The 21,560-nt window shown below is 46.3% G+C and overlaps 1 pseudogene; it reads right to left on the bottom strand.

The window, feature by feature from the left end:
- Positions 1 to 6,321: 6,321 nt before the first annotated feature.
- LOC117018641 (HIV Tat-specific factor 1 homolog) lies at positions 6,322 to 12,062 on the bottom strand (annotated as a pseudogene).
- Positions 12,063 to 21,560: the final 9,498 nt, after the last annotated feature.

Below are 21,560 nucleotides of genomic sequence, written 5' to 3'. Positions count from 1 at the left end.
CCTTTTGGTGGGTGTCTAGAAAGTAGGGGCACACAATAACTTCTAACCTCTAGCTGCTTTAGGCCAAAGGAGACTATTTCATAAGTAACCCACCTGATGGAGGAAGGTGGCCCCTGGTTAAAACAGCAGATGCAAGAGCTGGGAACATGGCTGTGCAGCCTTAGGCACTGTCCCAAGGGCTACCTTGGCTCCCCAGTACGGGTTCTCCTTGCATCCCCCTATCCCCCTGGAGTTGACCATGGGATTGCCTCCTTTCCAGCGCCAGTTCCCTTGCTGCTTTGGTTGTGGCTGTCACAGCCCCTTGCACCCAAACTTGGGGCAGGGGTAGGCCAGGTTTGCAGAGTGTCCATCTCATCCATTTCTGTGTTTGACTTGGCATCTTCCTGCTGCCTCGCCTATACACCTCATTTGAATTTAGACCCTAGACTGGAGACACAGGGGCGCCTCTTAAGTCCTGTGGGGGAAGACGCGGGCAGTCGGGAAAATGGTAATTTGGAGATGTTTCCTCTGATCCCTCCATCCCTAGGGCCTAATCATTCCCTCCCAGGTTCCAGCAAGTGGTGGAGGGAAAGCGGTTTCTGTGACCCGCTTCTGTCCTCTGGATGCGGGCCCCCCCTGCCAGGGCAGGGAGCGGAGGCCTCCTCGGGCGGGCGCGCTGTGTGATCGCTCTGCGCACGCGCGGTGAAGGCAAGGCTGGCGTGTACTCGGGCGGAGCTAGAGCGGGCGCAGCGGGCGGGCTCTCCCGATTCGCTGCCGCGGGGAGGGGCGTGGCGGGGGAAGCCGCTTTCTTTCGCTCCCGCCTTTTTTGGGGGGTTCCGCCCCGTTCCGAGAGCAGCGCTCTGATTGGTTTTGGAAACCGTATCTCAGAGCTTCGGCCTCGCCGCTTTGAGCGTCTTGGCGCCCGAGGCTGAAGTGCAGGGGAGGGTGATGTTGAGGGACTGAGCGACTTCCGATTGGCACAGACGCCGTAGGGGCGGGACCAGGGCAGCGTCCTTAACTGACCTCACCCGGCGCCACCGCCGCTCTCCCCCTCCTCTCGGCGTCCTTCCAGTTTTACCCTACGTGACTCTCTGCCCCAGGCCTTCCCAGAGACCTACCCCGTGCGAGGCGATGGTGTGCTGGGCTCCTAGGGACTGAAAGCTCGTCCTGGGCGGCGGCGCTGGGAATCCTATCTTTCCACTTTCGTTTCCCGCTTCTCGTTCCTCGCCCACCTACACCCGTACCCCACTTCTGGTTCAGCCTTGAGGGACCCAGATGTTCTCACATTTGACCTGCCCCCAGCCTCATAGCGAGAAGGACTGAAGGGCCCAGAGTTTGCAATTTGAACAGGGAAGGCGCAGGCTGCTTTGACAAAGAGAGAGGGTTCCCAGAGAAAGGGTCACTGGACACCCTGCGAGGGAGACTGCCTCCCAGACAGCCGATTTTACTGGGAGTCAACTAATGCTATAATGGAAGAAGGGCTGTGCAGGCGGGCCCCTTGGAGTTTCGCAGTTTCTGACCTCCCCTTCTATCCATCCCCGAGTCCAAATATTCAAATTTGATAAGCGCGGTTTTTTGCAGGCCTCCCTAAGGGACAGTGCTAGAGTATGAGGTGGCTCGTGTTTCTGGAACCCGGAAGCATTCACAAATTGGAGCACACAGTTTTCGGGGGCATTGAACTCCGCCCGGGGATCCAAAGGAATTCTCTGACCCAGCAGTCCCTCCGGTTGGGTTGAAAAGGAGACAGCATAGCTTGAAAGGGAATCGCGATACCTCTACAGACCTCCAGGGGGCAGCATCGACCGGGGGATGGAGTTCGCTCGCCATCCGCTGCCTTTCTTGCTCCCGAAGGCTGCGAGGCTTCTTCCATGTCCCCTTCACGCTGAAACACCGAGGAACTCTTCATTCAGCCTGAAATCCCTCCGTCCTGCGGCTTAGGTGGGACCTTGGGACACCCAGGCTGAAACTCAACTTCTGGCGAGCATGACTGCTCCTCAACTCTCCCTCACTTCTTTCCTTTTGTTGATGGCAGACACACGGGCCTCACCGACCCAGAAACATCTGGGATCACTCCTTAGGACGGGGCTGTGTCAATATCCTTCTTCCCTTTGCTAATCTCTAAGAACGGTGCCTGTATCTGTTCTTACCTAGTGTCATACCGGAAGGACTTGGAGGTGTCTTATGGATTGTAACAGCGCCCCACGCTGTTCAGGGATCGCTGTCCTTTAAAGAAAAATCATTTCCCTCTATTTGTCCACATCTGTACCCCGGGCTTGCCCTGAGTTATTTCTTAACTGTGCTCTCTGGGAAACATTTACTCAGTGTTCGACAGCTCTGTTTCTGCATAATATAGGGGTGCCCATCTCAGTATAATTTTCAAACTATTGAATGTGGACATGTACTCAGAGGACAGAAGAAATAAGGGACATCCTCCTTTCTTCCCGTCCTATCAATATAGACCTACCCACCCTCCACTTAATAAGGGTGGATTTCAGAAAAGCAGGCGTTAGGGGAAGCAGGCAAATTGGCTAGGTTCCAACAGATTTAGGTCAAAGGTTCAAGGAAAGGAGAAAGCAAGACCAAGACAAAAAGTTGAGAATAGAGATCAGCTCTCTTCCTCCTGGGAATAATGGATAGAGTAATTCATGTTGCATTTTAGAGTGTACGGAGTGTTTTCAGATACAGTATTCATGAAACTAAGATATATTTCTGTGATAGGCACTGTGTTCTGTGATAGGCACTGTGGATGCAGCAGAGAAAAACTCAAAGCCCCGATCTCATACACAGAGCAGCTATTTCATCTCGCTGAATTCACACACCTGCCCTCTGTGGAGCTCTTCTTCCCGTTTCATATGCTTGAATAAATAATGAGCCCAACACCACACAGCCACTCAGAGGCTTGAACCTTCTGTGCCCACAGTCACCCTTTGTTCCATGACTCTAGGCTGGGAGTCATGAAGCTGAGGAAGCGGCTGGCTGTAGAGAAATAACAAATTACAAAGTAAGAGTAAATTATTGGAAGAATATTTACAGAACTGAAAGAAAAGCTGCACAAGCAGGTTTTGGAAAAGGACAAGCCGGGACAGGTCAGGGTCTAGGTAGCAGGCACCAGGGCTCAGAAGGCTTGTGGGCAGGAAGCGGCTTGTTCTCCGGACCTGGCTCCCTTTTAACTCTGACACATCGCTGGCTCTACTGCAGGGCTCTTACCCAGGACCCCAGGGGACCTGTGAATGAGGACGGGGGAAAATTACATTTTATTTCCACTAACCCCAAACTGAAATTTAGCATTTCCTCCAATACTAAATGCAGTCAACAAACCACAGCAGTATTAGCAGTACCTGTGACTGTCACCAATAGAAATCAGACTTTTTGTATCACCTTCCAGTTGCAGAAATTTCAAGATGTCATATGTGTTCATCATTACTTTGTGGTTATGGTCATGGTTAGACCACCACTAGATCTTATCATCACACATTTGTTTTTTATTTTGATAATTGTACTTCACTGTAATTGTTTCCTTTTATAATCCCTGTGTTTTATTTTATGCTGTTGAAAAATATTTTGAGACTCCATAGACTTCACCAGTCTGCCAAAGGGGTCCCAAGTATTAAAAAGGTTGAGAATCACTAGATCTCTCATGAAATGTTAGTTTGCTGTAATCATGTTAATGACAAGATTCCCCCCCCCACCAGCCTCTTCCCACCGCTCCCTGCCTGCTGTGCCACTGCACAGGAGAGTGTACACAACACACACACAGCCTTTACCCTCAACTCCCTGAGCCCAGTTCCCATCTCACCCCACTCAGGTGCGATCTGCAGAGTTGCTGGACCAGCCTGCTCCAGGGTGAGTGTCTACATCCTCTGTCTGTAAGGCTTTCTTGAGTGACAATAATGTAACTGCCACATATTGACTGTTTACGTCTTTCCAGGAACTGCCTTTTGTCCACTTGGTTGAATTTGTTCATTGAACTTTTCTTTTTCTATTTTATTGATGTCATCTCTTTATTGTTTCTCCTAGTTGCTGTGTTTGAGTTTGAGATGCTAACCTTTTACTAGTGTCTCCAGGTGACTCTCAAGTCACTGGTTTTTAGTCCTGTCTCCTTTTCTAACATACGGATTTAATGATATAAATCTCCCTCTAAACACTGTTTAGTTGTATCTAACAAGTTTTGCTATGCCTTATCTCTTTCTATTATTATGCAGTCAAAAGATTTTCTAATTTCTATTGTATTTTCCTTAATCCAAGGATTATTTAGAAATATTTCTTGATATCTAAACAGTTTAATATTTTCTTATCATTTTATTGTTGATTTCTACCTTTCTGAGAACATATACTGAATAGTTTCAACCATTTGACTTTTTTTGAAGCTTCTTCTGTGATATGGCATGGTGTAATTTTGGGAAATAAAATTTGATGTACAAAAAACGTGGATTCTCTTGCTGTTGGGGGTCATGTTCTATATTTGTCAAATAGGTCACGTTAATTGTTCTTCAGTTGTTCTGTGTCCTTACTGATCTTACCTTGGTTTTTTTTCCTCTTGGAAAGGGTATGCCATTGGAAAGGGTATGCCATTTCTTCCACTGTGAATGTAGATTTAAATTTATTTTTCACTTAATTTTGTCAAATTCTGTTTTGTATATTTTAACATGTGCTTTTGGATATATATTACATTGGGTTTGGGGAAGGGAAGGAGTCATAAGTATATGGAACTGCTATATCCTATTGTCTCTCAAATAGAATTAAGATCAGGTTTCAACTTATCTTTAAGTTCAGAACCTGGATCAGAGTCAGAGGAGGCGGACACTGCTGCTGGGAGATGGCGTCTGGTGGGAGAGACCCAGGACACAGCTACGGAGATGACCATGGAGTACTCAGGGTCCAGGGCTCTCATCCGGGTGCCTGAGGATTCTCAATATAGCTCACGTGTAGGAGAGGGAGGCACAGCAACTCCTTGAAGGGAACATGGATGGGCCAGGCCTGGAGCTGGTAGTCAGGAGGTGGGAGGCCCCCGCATCTGCACAGAGAAGATCTGAGAAGACATCATCCTCACATTTATATCCCAGTATTCCGTGTAGGGCCTCCCACCTCTGGCTGGCTTCACTAATAGTCCCACGTAAGTGCTGAAAACAGCATCTGTGGGCATTGTCACCAGCTCGTGTTTATGCCCTCTGTGCTTGAGTCCCTTGGCAATTGCTTTTGACATGACTCCTGGTATTCATGTCCAGATGTATCTCATTCTTTCTTTTTTTTTTAATTGGGGAATATTGGGGAACAGCGTGTTTCTCCAGGGCCCATCAGCTCCAAGTCGTTGTCCTTCGATCTAGTGGTGGAGGGCGCAGCTGAGCTCCAAGTCCAGTCGCCGTTTTCAATCTTAGTTGCAGGAGGCACAGCCCACCATCCCATGTGGGAATTGAACCGGCAACCTTGTCGTTGAGAGCTCGCGTTCTAACCACCTGAGCTATCTGGACGCCCCTCTGGAAGCTCAGCAGCAGCTCATCTTCAATCTACTTGTGGAGGGCGCAGCTCACTTGCGCATGTGGGAATCAAACCAGCAACCCTGTTGTTCAGGGTTCATGCTCTAACCAACTGAGCCATCCAGCTGCCCCAGATTTATCCCATTCTTCAAAAAAACTCTGGGTTTCCTGGTTACTCCAAGATTTAATTAACTGGCCTGAAGTTTTCTCTGGTCCCAGCTTTGTTTTCCTCCTTTACTTTCTGAAGACTTCTAATAATTTCACTTGGAAGTGTCACTGCCTGAATTCTCATTCCTGAGTTCTCTCTGATTCTTTTCTCTGCAGGCACAGGGCCTAATCCAGGGCCTGCAGAGAGCTGATACCTAGTCTCAGCTGCTAGAATTGAGGTGAGTAAGGAAACCCCAGAGTGTAGAAGTATGTTTTCTCGTTTCCAGCCACTATTAAAAGCCTTGGATGTAATTGAGTCGAACCCACCCCACAAAGCTTCTCTTTTGATTAACTCAAGATAAACTGATTTGAGACTTTAATTATATCTGCAAAATCCCTTCCCAGCAGCACCCAGACTAAAATTTGAATAACTGCAAGAGGATGTGCTAGCAACCAACTGGGGCAATGATTCCAAGGGTCCCTGGGCCCCACATGCCCAACTGCAAAATGTGAGGTTGTTACCTTTCTACAAATGAGCCCTTCCCCGCACCCCAATTCACTGCCTGAGTTAATGTAAATGAATTCAGCGATGTCCTTTGGGACATCTGATGTCCTTCGGGTTTGGCCTCTGAGGAGTGTCTGTGACTTGGGAAGAGTGGTCTGAATGGAGGGTTAAGAGACCAGGTTTCATCTGGTTGTGGGTGGAAGCGCCGTCCACGTCTCACTCCTTCTGAAGCACGAAACGGAATTTGGATGCCGAAAGCATCTGCTGGCTTCCGAGGACACTGAGGAAAGCCTCTTACCCACCCAGCCTTTCCTCCCTTCCTCTTGAGGTTCCCTCAGCCTGAGGACCTATCATCCCATCCCGTGCTTGAGCAATGGTTTCATGGCCATCAAAACACCTTCGATGGAGGACTGAAGGCAATTCTCAGCTTCCTCTGTGTTCCTCAAACACACAGAGGCCGCACCAGCTTCAAGCCTCTCCGAGAAGGAGCGTCCTGATTTGTCCAAACGTAGAACACTCTTCTCAAAGGGCTTCTCTGATCTCTCTCAGCACCACAAAATCCACAGGCTGGAACCTAGTTTTAATGGTGACAGCTCAGTCCTGGTGTATGCGGGGTGGCCCAGCTCCTCTGAGGTTTCCAGCCCAACTGTTTTTGTTGCAGAGTCAGCTTCTTCTTGTAGTCTTTGCACTTCTTTTTTGGCATCTATTCCTCCTTCAGCTGAAACTTTGCCACCTTGACATGTAATTTGTATCTTCTAATTGCATCTATATCTAAAAATGTTAATGCTAGATCCCCAGATCTCCTCTTCAAATAACAGAAAAGCCCATCTTCTTCATAATTTCTTTGTAAAGCTTGACCTTAAATTCTTCTGAGGATCTCTCATAATAATGCAAAATTTGAATATCATGCAGATAAAGTCATCCACTGTAATGTGTGGAAGCAAACCAGAGATATAATATATTTGTATTTCCATCTTTTTCAACATGAAATCATCTTGATTCCACTCTTCTTTTATCTCTCCTCTTTTGGGGGTCAGTAGGTTTGGGGCTTTTCTTTGCAGAAGTTTCTCTGCATCCCTAGCACTGACATCTTGTATGTTTGCAGTAGAGCTAGACACACCACCATTAGAGAAGCCATAATGACCCTGATGTGTAGCAACGAAAACTTCCATGGTCTGGGGGAACCGAGCTTTCTTGTCCAGATCCCAGCCGTAGGGGGTGGCCGCTGGCTGCTGCTGGAAAGAATCCATTTTCCACGGGATCTTCTTTGCTGTCCTTGGTATTTCCATATAATTCTTGCCTTTGCAACTGCCCGTCAGCCTTGTCATTCCCAAGCGGTTGCCACTTGTGTTTCCCACCTAGCACAGGCCAGGGCCCAGTGAGCGAAGAGGCTGTTCTGCTGGGCCTGGGAGCCACCACCAAGCATTTCTGAGGTGACTGCCCAGGTTCTGTAAACATTTAACACCCTAAGTCATTGAATCACCACATCGACCCTGTGAGGTAAGACTATTATCTCCATTTTACAGAAGAGAATACTGAGGCTCAGAGACCTTGCCCAAGATTATAGAGAGCTCACGCATGACAGGGCTCAGATTTGAATCCAGGCAGGACTGCTCCAGAGGCCACATCTGTAACCACCACTTTTTATAGCTTCCAAGAGACTAACTGGATGAAACCCAGCCTGCCTCCCTCCTAAGTTTGTACCACTTAGTAGTGCAAATGTAAACTCCGTAGTCCACCCAGCCTATGGCATTGTTGTCTCCACGACACCCTGTACTTTCTGGCTGTGACCCAGCCCTCTACTTGCCCCTCCCTCCCTCCCTAAGCTACCCGCACACCCTCTAATAAATGGCAAATCTCCTCATATTCTCAACTTCTTCTTGGAGCGTTCCCTCCACTTCCCAGCGTTAACTGAAATTTAACTCTCCCTTGAGGGCACTGCCTCCTCTGCAGGCTTCTGAAATGAGAGCTGTTTATTTTCTTGCAGATGAGGGTGCTTTCCTTGCTCCCATTGCTGCCTCCAGACTACTCCTCCTCCAAGCCCCAGTTTCTAGTTTAAAGTAACCCTCTGTCGCTAAGGCTCAGCCATTGGGCTGAATTGCCCTCTTCCTTCCTCTGTGGTACTTTCTGCCACCTGCCAGTCCTCTCCACCTCGCTCAGGGGGATGTGGGCACCCACAGGCTATCTCTGTCTTCCCATCTCATTGTCCACACGGAGGACCCGTCCCTCACCTGACCTCCCAACCACTTGGTGACTTCATCCCCTGGATGCTTTCCATTCCAAACCATGCACCTATTTTCTTTGTGACCTTGCAATCTGAAGCAACCCCCACCCCACCTTCAAGAATCACTCGTTCAAGCAGCCTGTCTCAGCCCCCATTCCCTAACCTTCCATCCATCACTCTGTCTACTCCTCTCACAACCACTTTCAGTCTCCCGGGACCTCCAGATCCATGGTGTGTCCCTGTGTGCAACCCGTCAGCCCCTCCTTATCCAGCTTCAACTGCATGGCCCTTCATCTCAACAATTCTCTTGACAATATCCGAAACTTGCTTCTCTATATTTTCATCTTTGGCCCCTATCTGGCATAACCTCAATGCCAGATGCGCCCAGTGAGTTGTTCGGGATTTTACTCTCAGAGCTGAGACGTGTTGGAGGATGTCACACCAGGACACGGTCAGCACTGCTCAGTCATGGTCTGACCCCAAGGACGCCCCGCATTGCTGAGTGATCCCACCCCACCGTGACGTTCATTGGCGACCTTAAACTCCCCCATCCCAGAACCTGTGCGGCTCTTTCTGTCTCTCACCTGACTCAACTGACATCTAGCTCTTATGTCACAGAGAAAACTGAAGCCATTGGAGGTGAGCGCCCTCTACTGCCTATTACGAAGTCCACGCTGCACCTGTGCCCACCGGCTCCTTGTTCCTCAGGCGAGATAGAGTAGGGCAATGGTTCTCCAACTCTGTGTGCCTCAGGATTGACTGGAAAGTGTGTAAAAGTATGTTTCTGATTCAGTAGGTCAAGGTGGGAGAAAGGAGACTGGAATTTTCATTTGTGACTAGTTTCCAGGTGGTGCTTGATGCTTCTGGCCTGGTCACCCCACTTTGAGAACCACTAGAGTAGAGGAGCTGCCTCCTCCTGTCCAAGACTAGTCTCTCTAGCTGTGTTTTGCATCTCATTTCCTCAATTAGCCCCTTTTCCCTCTTGAATCTGCAACCTCTCCCTCTCAAAACAAAACAGAAGCAAAACCCTCCCTTCCTCCACCTCCTTTCTTCCTCCGGCTGCTCCCTGTACCTCTCAGTTGCCTCATCCAGCCTCTGTCTCACATACACAGTGCAGGTGCCTGATTAGATCCTGGTTTGAACAGACCTGTAAGAGACATTTGGTGGCTAACTGGGAAGAACTTGAGTATATTCTGCATATGGATAATATGAGGGACCAGTTCTTATTTTCTTGGCTGCGATCGGGGCATCAGGGCACCGTGCTTATGTAGGAGGAAGTTCTTACTTTTAGGTGATATATGTTGAAGTGTTAAAGTGTGAAGCATCATGATTTCCTAAATTTTCACCTGGTTCAAACACTATGTACAAATACATAAATATTTGTATGTATGTATAAACGATATTTGTTAAATCTAAGTAAATGGTGGATATATAAATGGTAATTGTACTATAGTTCCAACTTTTCTGTATGTTTGAAACTTTTTATAATAAATAGTTAGGAAACAATTCTCTATTCCCTCACTTCCACTCACTCCTCAGCTCTTTCAGGCTGGTGTCCGCCTCTCCCATGCAATTCAAATGCTTTTGCAATGACCTGCATGTCATTAAATCCATTTTTAAAAAGTTTTCCCCTACTTGAACTCCTACCAATATTTAACGTCGTTGACCAATTCTTTCTTGAAACGCTGTCTTTCTTTCTCTTCCAGGACTGAGCTCTCTTCTGGTTTCCTTCCTCTCCCTTTGGCTGCTCCTTGCTCATCCTACTCTGTCCGGCCATCCTGGAATTCCTCAAGGGTTGAGTCCCAAAGCTCTCCTCTCTGCATGCTACACGACCCCTCTAGGGGATCACACCGAACCCATGGCTTCAGTTGCTACCAGGTGACCACTCTCACAGCTACATCTTCGTCTGAAACCCAGACTGTGTATCTGACTGCCTACCTGGCATCCTTACTTGGGTGTCTCAAAGGTACCACAGACTTAGCTGATTCAAAACTGAGTCATGATCTTCTCCCACAAACAGTGTCATATTCAGATCTGGACCACAGGGGCCCTGCTGTGCCCCACACAGCATTTATGAAATGACACCTGGGCATCTCTGTCACTTGAGATCCAGCCCTTCGTGCTAGCACAACACAACATGAAACCCTGAACATCCACTCTCATAATTAACATCGTTCAGGTCCCAGAGAAATACTTCTGCAATCTCTTGCCCTGTATCCTGGGAACAAAAGATGACAGCATCCGGATCCTGTGAAAGCTGAGGTTGTGCATCTGCCAGATTCCCAGTCACACACCGTTTTGGAGTATACGGAGGATTTAAGCAGTAGAAGCACTCAGGTAAAAGAAAATACAACTTAATTACTTTGTCAAATATTACCTCTCCAATAGCATGATAAAGTACCGCTTCCCAGTAGTGGTGAGTATCTATTTTTCTTGCTTCTCTTTCTGTTCTAGAAATATTGATTTATGTTCTAGGAGTATTGATTGTTGTGATTGCAGTCATAATAGTGGCAAACGACAGTTGAGGAACATTTTGCAATATAAATAATTCTTATTACTGTTAAATTTGTATGCCTGTAGGTCTAGACATAAACTTTGTGAAGTACAATATTGATTTTTCTATATTGGTAAGTGGATGGACATTGGATACTAGATTATGAATAGTTGATCTCTATAAAGCTATTTTGTAAAGTTTTTTTAAAGTAAACAGGAAACCCAACTTTATTTAAATTAGTTTGATTTTAAATATAAATATTTATTAATTATAATGTGTTCTTGTCTTTTTCAACAGATAATTTTGAATATTTTAGAAGAAAATAACTTTGGTAAACATTAAAGTGATTTTGGTTTTTTACATATACACATTTCGGTGGAAATACATTATGTTTTTATAAACTTTGGCTACAATTATATTTTATTTTTAAATCCTAGATCATTGAGAATGAGTACACATTGTGATAACAACAGAAACAGAAACTATGGTACGAATGTGGAATTCAAAGAAATAAAGCTGCAAATAAAAAAGAAAGAGTATCTTCAAGGGAGGAATCTACTTCAATTTGTAAAAACTGGGGGGAAAGTACAAAGAGGAGCCACATACGTCTCCATTGTTTTGATCAGTAATTAAGTTGATGAAATTACGTGGATTTTATCTGACCTGTTCAAGTTGTAGATTTGGTAAAATAAATTTCTGGCTTGTTTTAGCAAATCTACAACCTGAGCAGGCAGATTGAATTCCTGCAATTTCATATTCTTTATTTGTACTCTTGTCCTGGGCCCCTCAAATGTCAGGGTTCTCTCTCTTTCCCTCAGGAGGCTCGCCCCCCAGGAACCTCCCATCTTGTCGTGCAGGGGTAGTAGCCCACAGCCTCCGCCAGGGTTTGAACCAACTGCCAGCACCAGCTGCCAGACCTGCGAGCGAACAAGCCGTCAGATGGTTTCAGCTCCCAGCCATCTAGTCACCTCCAGCTCAGTCCCCAGACATTGGGGAGCAGAGACAAGTGATCCCAGCTGTGCCCTGCCCCAATACCTAACCCTCAGGGTCCCTGGGAGTCAATGTATGGTTATTGCGCGTAAGCCGCTGAGGTGTGGGGCGCTTTGTCACACAGCAATGGGTAAACAAGGCACCTCCTCAATTCTAGTCAGCCAGCGCCACCCTCCCACCCTCGCACTGACCCTGCTCGCACCAAGGTAACCGCAGCTGGATCTTCTCATTGCCAAATTGAATGCGCATTTTTCATCTTCATTTTGTTTTTCTTCTCTGGAGCATTTGATCCTGTTGACTGCCCTTTGCATCACTTTTCTCTGTTGATTTTTGTGAAATTACTCTCTCCCCGCCTCTTGTTCTTCCTACCTCTCTGGCTGACCTTTCTCAGGCTACTTCTGCATACTTGCTCTAGGCTCCCTTCTCTCCTCTGCACACTTCTCTTGGGTATCCTCATCTCCATCACTATGCTGCTTCCTCTTAAACGTGTATTTCTAGCCCAGATTTCTTTCTTGACCTTCACTGCCAGATATGTGTCTCACAAATCTCTCCATTTCAATGTCCCCGGTTGTTTAAAAATTAATGTTTTGATTTAAATTTACCAAGAAAGCACTGAATATTCCCAAAGCTGAATTCATCTTTTCTTCCTAACCTGCTCCTATTCCACTGTTGTGGTTTCAGTAGTTAGAGACACCAACCACTCACCTGCCCAACCAGGAACCTGGAAGGGCCCCAGGTCCCACGCTTGCTCTTCCCTGGGTTCCAATGACCAAGTCGAGAGATTTACCTGCCAGCTTATGACCACCTCTGAGTCCCTCCAGCCCTGCTGCCACCCCTGCCAACCTACCTCTGGCCTTTTCCTCAGCCTCGGACACCCTGTGCTCACCAGTTTCACAGAGGTGAACCACAAGCACTTTTCTCAGAGTTTGCAGCCGTTGCTCAGGACCTCTCTTGGCCGGTCTTGGCCGACTACCCTGATCTTGCCTCTTTCCAGCTCCCAATTCTCGGCCTTATGACCCCAACCCAAGTCTCGTCTCTGGACCTTTGGACTCTGGATTTGAACCCCGTTTTCCTTGCCAGGTGGTGACACAGCTTTCAGTGCTCTACCATAAGTGCTTCAGAAAGAACTTGTATTCTGGTTTTGTCTCTGAACCTAACTCCCAGTCTCGGCCACTTGGCCAGTCCCCACGAGGAAGGAAGGCGGCACTGCTCTGGTGTCCCCACCTGGACCTTTGGGAATGTGTCCTTCATCATCTTTGGCTTCTAGTTCTGCCACCTCTGCCACTAGAAGGATGCTTCTGAAGTGAAAATCAGCACCTCTCCCTCTCCGGCTCACAATTCCTTGGTGGCTGCCTCTCCCCATCAGGCACAATCCCCACTTGTTCACCTGGCACACAGGCCCGTCAGGATCTGACTCAGGATATGAAGCTGTAGTATCTCTACAGCGCAGGCTCTACAGAGCTGCTTCAGATCTTGGCTCTGACACTTGTTGGCTGTGTGATCTTTGGCAAGTTTCCTAACCTCTCTGGACCACAACTTTCTTGTGTATAAAATGAGATAGCAATGTTGTGAGGATTCCTGATTTCTATGATTTTGTGAAGCATCTGTCACAGTGCCTGGCACACAGTAAGTGCTCAAGAAACGTTAGAAGTTATTATCTCCCATTCTGTCCATCCATCTTTGCGCTTTGAGCCCCAATTGGCAAAACTGACTTATTTGGGGATCCTTGACTGCATCACATTTTTCATTATCCATGCTACGTACATGCTTTCCCCTCCACCTGGAAAGTTAACCACTCACCATACTCCTCCTACCACAAATTTTTTTTTAACAGGACCTTATTGGGGACCTTAGTGTGTACCTCCAAGCCTTTTTTCTAAGTCAAGTTGTTGTCCTTTCAATCTTAGTTGTGGAGGGTGCCGTTCAGCTTCAAGTTGTTTTCAGTCTTAGTTGTGGAGGGCGCAGCTCAGCTCCAGGTCCAGTTGCCGTTTTCTAGTTGCAGGGAGCGCTGCTCACCATCCCTTGCGGGACTCGAGGAATCGAACCGGCACCCTTCTGGTTGAGAGCCCGCGCTCCAACCAACTGAGCCATCTGGGAGGCAGCTCAGCTCAAGGTGCCGTGTTCAATCTTAGTTGCAAGGGGCGTTGCCCACCATCCCTTGCGGGACTTGAGGAATTGAACTGGCAACCTTGTGGTTGAGAGCCCACTGGCCCATGTGGGAATCGCACCGGCAGCCTTCGGAGTTAGGAGCACGGAGCTCTAACCGCCTGAGCCGCCGGGCCAGCCCAACACAATTTTTTTTTAAAGCCAAAGTATGCTTTTTTCAAAAATTATCTCAAAGCTTAAATCCCAGTTCTTGTAGGTAAAATATGACCTCTTTTTCCCCCCTAATATGGCCCATGTTGGTGATCTACTGCTATTCTACAAGCCACCCTAATATGTGGTGTCTTAAACCAGAAGTGTACTGTTGCTCACAATGAATTCTGCAGGTTGCTGGCCGTTCTTCATTCAGCGGCTCGGGGCGGGTGGATGCTTCCAAATGGCCTCTCACACTGGACGAGCAGCTGACATGGGCTGTCAGGTGGGGCCTCAGTTCTGCTTCACGTGGGTCTCTTCCGGGGCTGCTGAGCTTCCTCCCAGCATGGTGACTGGGTTCCGAGGGGCAAAAGGGGAGGCTACAGATCTCCTAAGGCCCAACGCCACAAAGTACAGTCATTCCTGCCACATTCTGTTGGTCCAGACAGGTCACAGGGCCAGCGCAGACTCAAGGAGAGGGGTGACAGACTGTACATGCTGACAAAGAACTTGCTGTCATCTTCAACCCACCACCCTCTCACTGCTCCGTTACTCACCTTTCTTACAGCTCTAATTACGTTGCATTGTCAAGGTCTGCGCATGCGTCTGTCTCTGCCAGCTTCCATCTTAGGGCTCAAAAACTGGCAACCCACCCACTCACGTATTTCATTTGGTTCACAACGTGCTTTTATTATCTTTTGGAATTAATTGCAACACTTAAAAAAACGGAATGATTTTAAAGAAAATTGGGATTTATCGTTTCTGTTAATTCCCCCCCCCCCCCCCCCCCCCCCCCCCCCGTGGCAGTGCTAGCTCCGAATTCCTACGTGGCAACACCCTTCCAGGAACGGATGCCCGTTTAGATGGGGAGGGAGCTCCGCCTGTTACAGCCTTACCTGGGCCTTGCAGGAATGTGAGTTTGCAATTCTTCGTTTAGTTCCTTGAAGGCGGAGTCTGGGTCTTCTTGGATACTGGGCACTTTCATTGCCAAGTGAGGTTCTTAGGAGATTTTAAAAGTTGAGATTTAAAAAGAAATTCTATGCAGCTGGAAGTGATAACAACAGTAACAGTAGCACCGTCACCGTCAGCTCCAGTCTTCTAGAGCAGCTGCTCCAAGCTCCGCACTGTTCTAAGCACTTTCACTTATTTAACTCCCACAACAATGCTATGAGATAGACACTTTTAATATGTGCATTGTATAGATGAGGAAATTGAGGCACAGGGCAGTAAAGTAACTTACCTAAGATTAACAGGTACAATAAGTAGGAGGAGTGAGACTTCACATAAAGTGGAAAGAGTAGGTAGGGATGGCACATCTCTCCACTTCCATAGCCAATATTGTACTCTTCTAAAGAGATGAACGATTATCAGATAGGTGCAAAAGTAATTGTGGTTTTTGCAATTATTTTAACCCTTTAAAACGCAATGACTTTTGCACCAACCTAATAACTTTCACTTAGCACTTTTCCATTTACTAGCTCATTTAATCATCACAGCGATCCAATTAAGCAACACCCCACTTTTGTATCATCTCTTTTGTTTTCTTTTTCTTCAAAAATAAACAAAGCATTACATTACACATATGGCTAAAGCCTATCCCATCAATCTCCTTTCTTGGTGTAATTATCATCCTGAAGTTGTTGGGGATTATTCCCACACACATTTTGTACTTTTAACAAATATGTTGTTTTCCTAAATGTGTATCATTGATTTGTGTAATTTAACACTTGCGTAAATGATATCATACAACATCTGTTTTTGCAACCTTGTTTCCTCATTGTGTTGGTAAATATGGCTATAATTCATTTGACTGCCATGTAGCAATCCATTATAAGACTAAACCATGTTTTATTTATCCATTCCTTTACCTTAAGGACAGATTATCTTGTTTCCACCTTTACTTGACAATCAAACCATACTGCAACACCCATTCTTCTCCTTGCCCCTTTTTGCACATGCAGAAATGTTCTCCTGAGGAACACATCTAGAAGAAACGTTTCTGAGTATTAGGGTGTGTGCACTTTCATTGTTAAGTATTGCTAAACTTCTAATTTGTTATAGCTGTTCACACTTCAACACAAATGTATGACTTCCTGTTGGTGTTATCAGAGTTATTTTAATTTTGCTTATTCAGTATGTGTAGTTTCTCATGGTTTTGATTTGCATTTCTACATTACCAGCGAAGTTGAGAATCTTTCCATATGTTTATTGGCCATTTGGTGAATAGAAACAGTTACAACTAGTATCATTGTATTGACATTGGAAGTTATTTTCCATTCCTCGTCCTCTTTGGTGTCTAGCCTGTCATAATTTTTGCTCATTTTTCTCTTGCCTGTCCTTTTCTTATTGATCTGCAAGGGTTCTTTGTAAATCCTGGATACCAATCCTTCATTGATCATATAGGTTGTAAATATTTTCCCAGTCTGTAGCTTGTCTTTTTATGTTGTTAAGATGTCTGTTGTCTTACAGAAGTTTAAAAACTTTTTAAAATGTAGTCATTTGTGTCAATCTTTCCTTTTAGTGTTTGTGCTTTTTGTATCTTGTTTAAGAAATCCTTCCCTACTCTGATATCATCAATATTTTACCTTATATATTTTTTTGAACAGTTTTAAGTTTTGTCTTTCACACATTTAAGCCATCTGAAAGTTATTTTTTGGTCTGTTGTAATGTAGAGATCTATTTTTTTCCCGTTTGGATACCAATTAACCCAATCAATTTCACAAATAGTACATCCTTTCCCATTGATTTAGATCACTTTTGTGACGTACTAAGTTCTCATATCGTTAAGGGTCTGAATCCAAGAAGTTCTGTTCTGTACCGATGGTTTATTTATTGCCCAGGTGCCAGGACCATGCTGCTTTAATCACTCTAGCTTTAGAATAAAGTTGTGATGTATGGTAAGGCAAGCACTCTGGTTTTCTCCCACTTCCAACTTGTTTTGGCTTTTCTTGGCCATTCACTCTCCTATAAGAATTTTAAGAACAGCTTGTAAAGTTCCATAAAATATCTTATTGGGGTTTTGATTAGAATTGTACTGAATTTATGGACTTGAGAAAAATTACCAGCTTTATATTGAATTTTCCTCTTCATGAGCATGGCATATCTCTTCATTCTTTTATGTCTTCTTTTTCAAAATGTTCTCCAATAAAGCCTTATAATTTTCTCCATAAAATTATGCATATGTTTTGTTATATTTATTCCTAATTATCTTATAGATTTTGTTGTTATTACAAACGGTATTTCCTATTTTTTCTGTTTTATTTGTTCGTTTATTCTGTTCTTTAGATTTCACCTATAAGTGAGATCATATGGTATTTATCTTTCTCTGTTTGACTTCTTTCACTTGGCATAATACCCTCTAAGTCCATCCATGTGTTGCAACAAATGGTATTTTCTTAAAACAAAATCTCCTGTTTGTTTATTGCCGTGGTATGGGCATATTGACGTTTGCATATTCATCTTGGCTCAGAAAGGGGTATATTAGTTCTGTTTGTAGATTTTCATTGTAAATAATCAATCATCTATGTATAGTGATGGCTTTATTTCTTCTTTTTCTAACCGCTTCAGTTCAGACACCCCCAACACAAAGTGAATAGAAACAGCAAAATCTAGTATCCTTGTACTGACATTGGAAGTTATTTTTTATTCTTAATTAGCTAGATTTTTTTTAGATTAAAAAATAATCAATTAGTCTTAAACTTTATCCAGTGCATTCTCTGCACTTACTGGGACAATTATGTTTTTTCTTTTTAATATGTCAAGTCATAAATATCATTAATGGACTTTTAAAGCAGAATATCCTTGCATTCCTGGAATAAACCCTTCTTTGTCATACATACACTTGTACATATACACACATGCACACATACACATGCTTGGACAAACTCCAACTGGATTCAATGAGCTAATATTTTATTTAGGATTATTAGTCTTATAAATGTGATTGGCCCTCTTTTTCCATTTTCTGGGACAGTTTATATAAATAAACAGTTCCTGTAGAGTTGGCAGAATACATCTATAAAATTATCTAGGCACTATGTGTATTTTTAGCTTCTAGTTCAATTATTATAATTTATAGAACTGTTCAGGTTTTCTATTTCTTCTTGAGCCAGCTTTGGCTGCCTTTCATCTAATTTCCCCGTCCCTTCAGGACCAAGACCTCATTTCCTGTTCCTGGGTGGCTAACATGCAGGCCCTTAGTTGAAAGAACCAATTCCCTCCCAGCCCCCCTTCTAGTAACTGTAGCCCCAGTCAGCTCATCCTCTGGCTTTCAGTTTCCTCTTTATTTCTAGCACTGGGATTTTACTTTCCTTTTGAGAACTCAGTCATGGTGTGTGTGTGTGTGTGTGTGTGTGTGTGTGTGTGTGTGTTTCATATTTTATCCAGAATTTCTAGGTGATGGTGCTGATAGATTTTCTAATTCCTCCATCTTGCTTGATTCTGAAGTTGTTCCCTTTTTATAGATAAGAAAGCTAGGGTTCAGAGTGGTTTAACAGCCTACTGAAGGTCACACAACCAATACTTTTAATTTAGTTATTGAACCCAGATATTCTGGTTTTCAATCCTGTGCTGTTTTTCATGCTGCCTTCACACATTTTTTCATGCTGCCTTCTGAAGCCTGAAATATGTACCTTCTGCCCCAGATCCTGGCACACATGCATCCATTTAACCAATATTGGAACTCAATATTATGGAGTGTTCAGTTCTAGGTCCAGGGACTGACGAGAGTGAGTATGTGCAGACTTGGCCCCTGCCCTCAGGGAGCTTACCTTCTGCAGGGAGACAGACATCAATGAAATAATCACCAACAAAGGTACCACTGCAACTGTGCTGTGTGCCTCCAAGGAAAGGCACATCGTGGTGTGGGAGCCCAGAGAAGGGGAATTTGACCCTGAAAGGAAGGTTAGGGTACCTTCACTGAGGGTGAGGTGGAGAAGCTGAGATCTGAACCAATTGCTAAGAGAGAAATGGAAGAAGGAGCCTTTTGGGCGGAGGGTCCGGCCTGCACAAATGCTCTGGAGGGAGGAAGCACACGTGAACAGGAAGTGGAGCCCTCAGGCGTGACAGGGAGAGTGACAGGTGGGAGATGAGGCTGGGAAGGCCGGGAGGGCCAGATCTCTCAGGGCCTTTGAGGCCAGGTTAAGGACTTGGACCTTTAGCTTAAGATCAGTGGGAAACCACTGAATAGGCTTAAGCAGAGTGCCTGAAACAATCAGATTTGCATTTCAAAAAGGTCTCTTACTTAGGAGTGCAGCGTGTATTAAGGAAGACCATTCCCAGCTATTGCAAAAATTCTGGGAGGAGGAGGAGAACCGATGGTCCAGGGGACGGCTGGACCAGGGAGGTGGAGGCTGGAGAAGAGTGGGCAGACTTGAGGGGTATTACAGTGGATACAACTGATAGGACTAGATGCTGGATTCGGTATTGGGATGCTCACCATGAACACCCCTAGATGAAATCCTTGAAAGGCGGGGGCCACATCATGTGTCTGTGTGTAACACCGAGGTCCCAGAATAGTTCCTGACACGTGGTGGACTCAATGCATATTTCCAGAAACGGTGAAACTAAGTAGTGATCTCCCAAGCGATTCTTTTACCTGAAAGTTTAATTCCTTATTGCCCAGGTCAGCTCGATTCTAGTATCAACCTTTCTTTCTCTACCTGGCTCCTTTGCATTGTTAGTTATTTTCCTACATAAATCTTGCCCCCATCAAAATAGTCCAGTTCTCTTTTGTATCCTCTATATCTCTCTCACTTTGCCTAACCATACAGGCTTAGTTGAGAGGCTGAAGTACCTACTTGGGGAAGGAACTCAGAGAAGCCAAGAGTGGAACAGAATTTGAGCTGCTCAGGCTTCTCCCACACCTCCTTCTGCACGCACTGAGGAAGGAGACCGGCTCCCCGGTGGGTAGGTAGAGGAGACTTACCTAGGCCAACACTTCTGTGTGTCTCCCCCATGGGGTCACCTAAATAAACAGGGATGTCTGCGAAGTTCAGTCAGGAGGGCAGAGGAGAGTAAGAGAGCACTCACTGAGAAAGAGAGGCACCAGGGGAAATGTGAGGACTGGAGGTGGAGAGTGGGGCGAAGGTGTCCACTGGGGACTGAGAAGGGATAGAGGGGCCGCGGGCTGTTCAGAGTGAAGCGAGAGGGTGGGAAAGACAGAAGAGCTGCCAGGTCTGTTAGGGCTGGGGAGGATGATGACAGTGAGGGGGTGACGCTCCCTGGAACCAGGAGAAGCTGAGTGCTTTGCATACTCCGGCTTCCTCTCCTGACTCCTCCGCACGTTTCTCTTCCTCGAAATTCTAGGAACAACGCCCACCTTCCTCCCGCCCAGCATCCCGGGATCAGGGTCCCTGGGAGGCGGGTGTAGAAAGGGTCTCCTAGAGGGTAGAGCGGGTGTTCTTTACTTCTGCAGGCCAAGAGATCTCTGCGGTGAGCGCCAGGTCACACACCAGGTCTGCGGTACTCGCAGGGGCTATAGGACGCCCCCCGCGTCCACGGTTTTGAGGCTACTAGGACCGAGCGGAACAAAAGAGAAATTCCAAGCGTGGAGTGTGTGTGTGTGTGGGGGGGTGTAGGACTGAGGTCTGCGGGTCACACCAAGACTAACTCCTCTGTCTGCAGGACCGAGAACCAAGCCAGCGGCAGGAATTTGGGGTGGATCAGGGTGGGGGCACGAAGAGCAACGGAAACAGGAAGTGAGGGGCAGAGAGGCTGAAGCGGGGGACCGGGAGCATCAGTCCCTTCTGGACAGGCGATTCCTCCTCTCCGATCCCGCGCTGCCCGGACAGGGTATGCAGCCAGGCGCCTATCCTCCGGCCCCGCCAGCCCGCCCGCCCGCGGAACTCGAGGCCCAGAAGAGCAGAGGCTTCACTGGACCCCACCGCTCAGCTCCCGGCCACTGTCTGGACAGCCACTGAGACACACACGGGGAGGGGGGAGACGGGGCCCTCTCCCTCCCTCCACTCTGCCGACGGCTGGGGCTGGGGGAACGGCTCAGTTCTCCCGTGCCCGGGTGGCGGGGATGTGGGGCCGGGAGGTTCTTGCATCCCTCCCCACCTCCCTCCCTCTTTTCTTCCCAGTTATAGGAACCAGCGTCTTGTAGTGAGAGGAGTTCTTCCCCTTGCAAACATCACCGCCCTGTCCACCGCTACATGCCTTATTCTCGAGGCCCTTTCCAGCTTTCCCTTTGGTATTGAAACCCTGGATTTCAGCCTAGGCAACTCAGGATTTAAGGAGCAAGTCTGGGATTTGATTTCACACCGCCCACCCCCCACCCCGGGCTCTTCTTCATCCTGTCTCTTCCAGCTTCACAGGTCATTCCTACTTTTGTACTCATTTGCTGCTTTGGGGGTTCTGAAAAATGGGAATTACACACCTTGAATAACTTTTGACATTTCTTCCCCACTGCCAAGACTGATTCTACAGGATTCCTAGGCTTTCCTCTCCAAT

This window comes from Rhinolophus ferrumequinum, chromosome 3 (genome assembly GCF_004115265.2).
Source record: "Rhinolophus ferrumequinum isolate MPI-CBG mRhiFer1 chromosome 3, mRhiFer1_v1.p, whole genome shotgun sequence".
Taxonomy (NCBI): domain Eukaryota; kingdom Metazoa; phylum Chordata; class Mammalia; order Chiroptera; family Rhinolophidae; genus Rhinolophus; species Rhinolophus ferrumequinum.
This window is presented reverse-complemented; position numbering and strand designations above follow the sequence as displayed.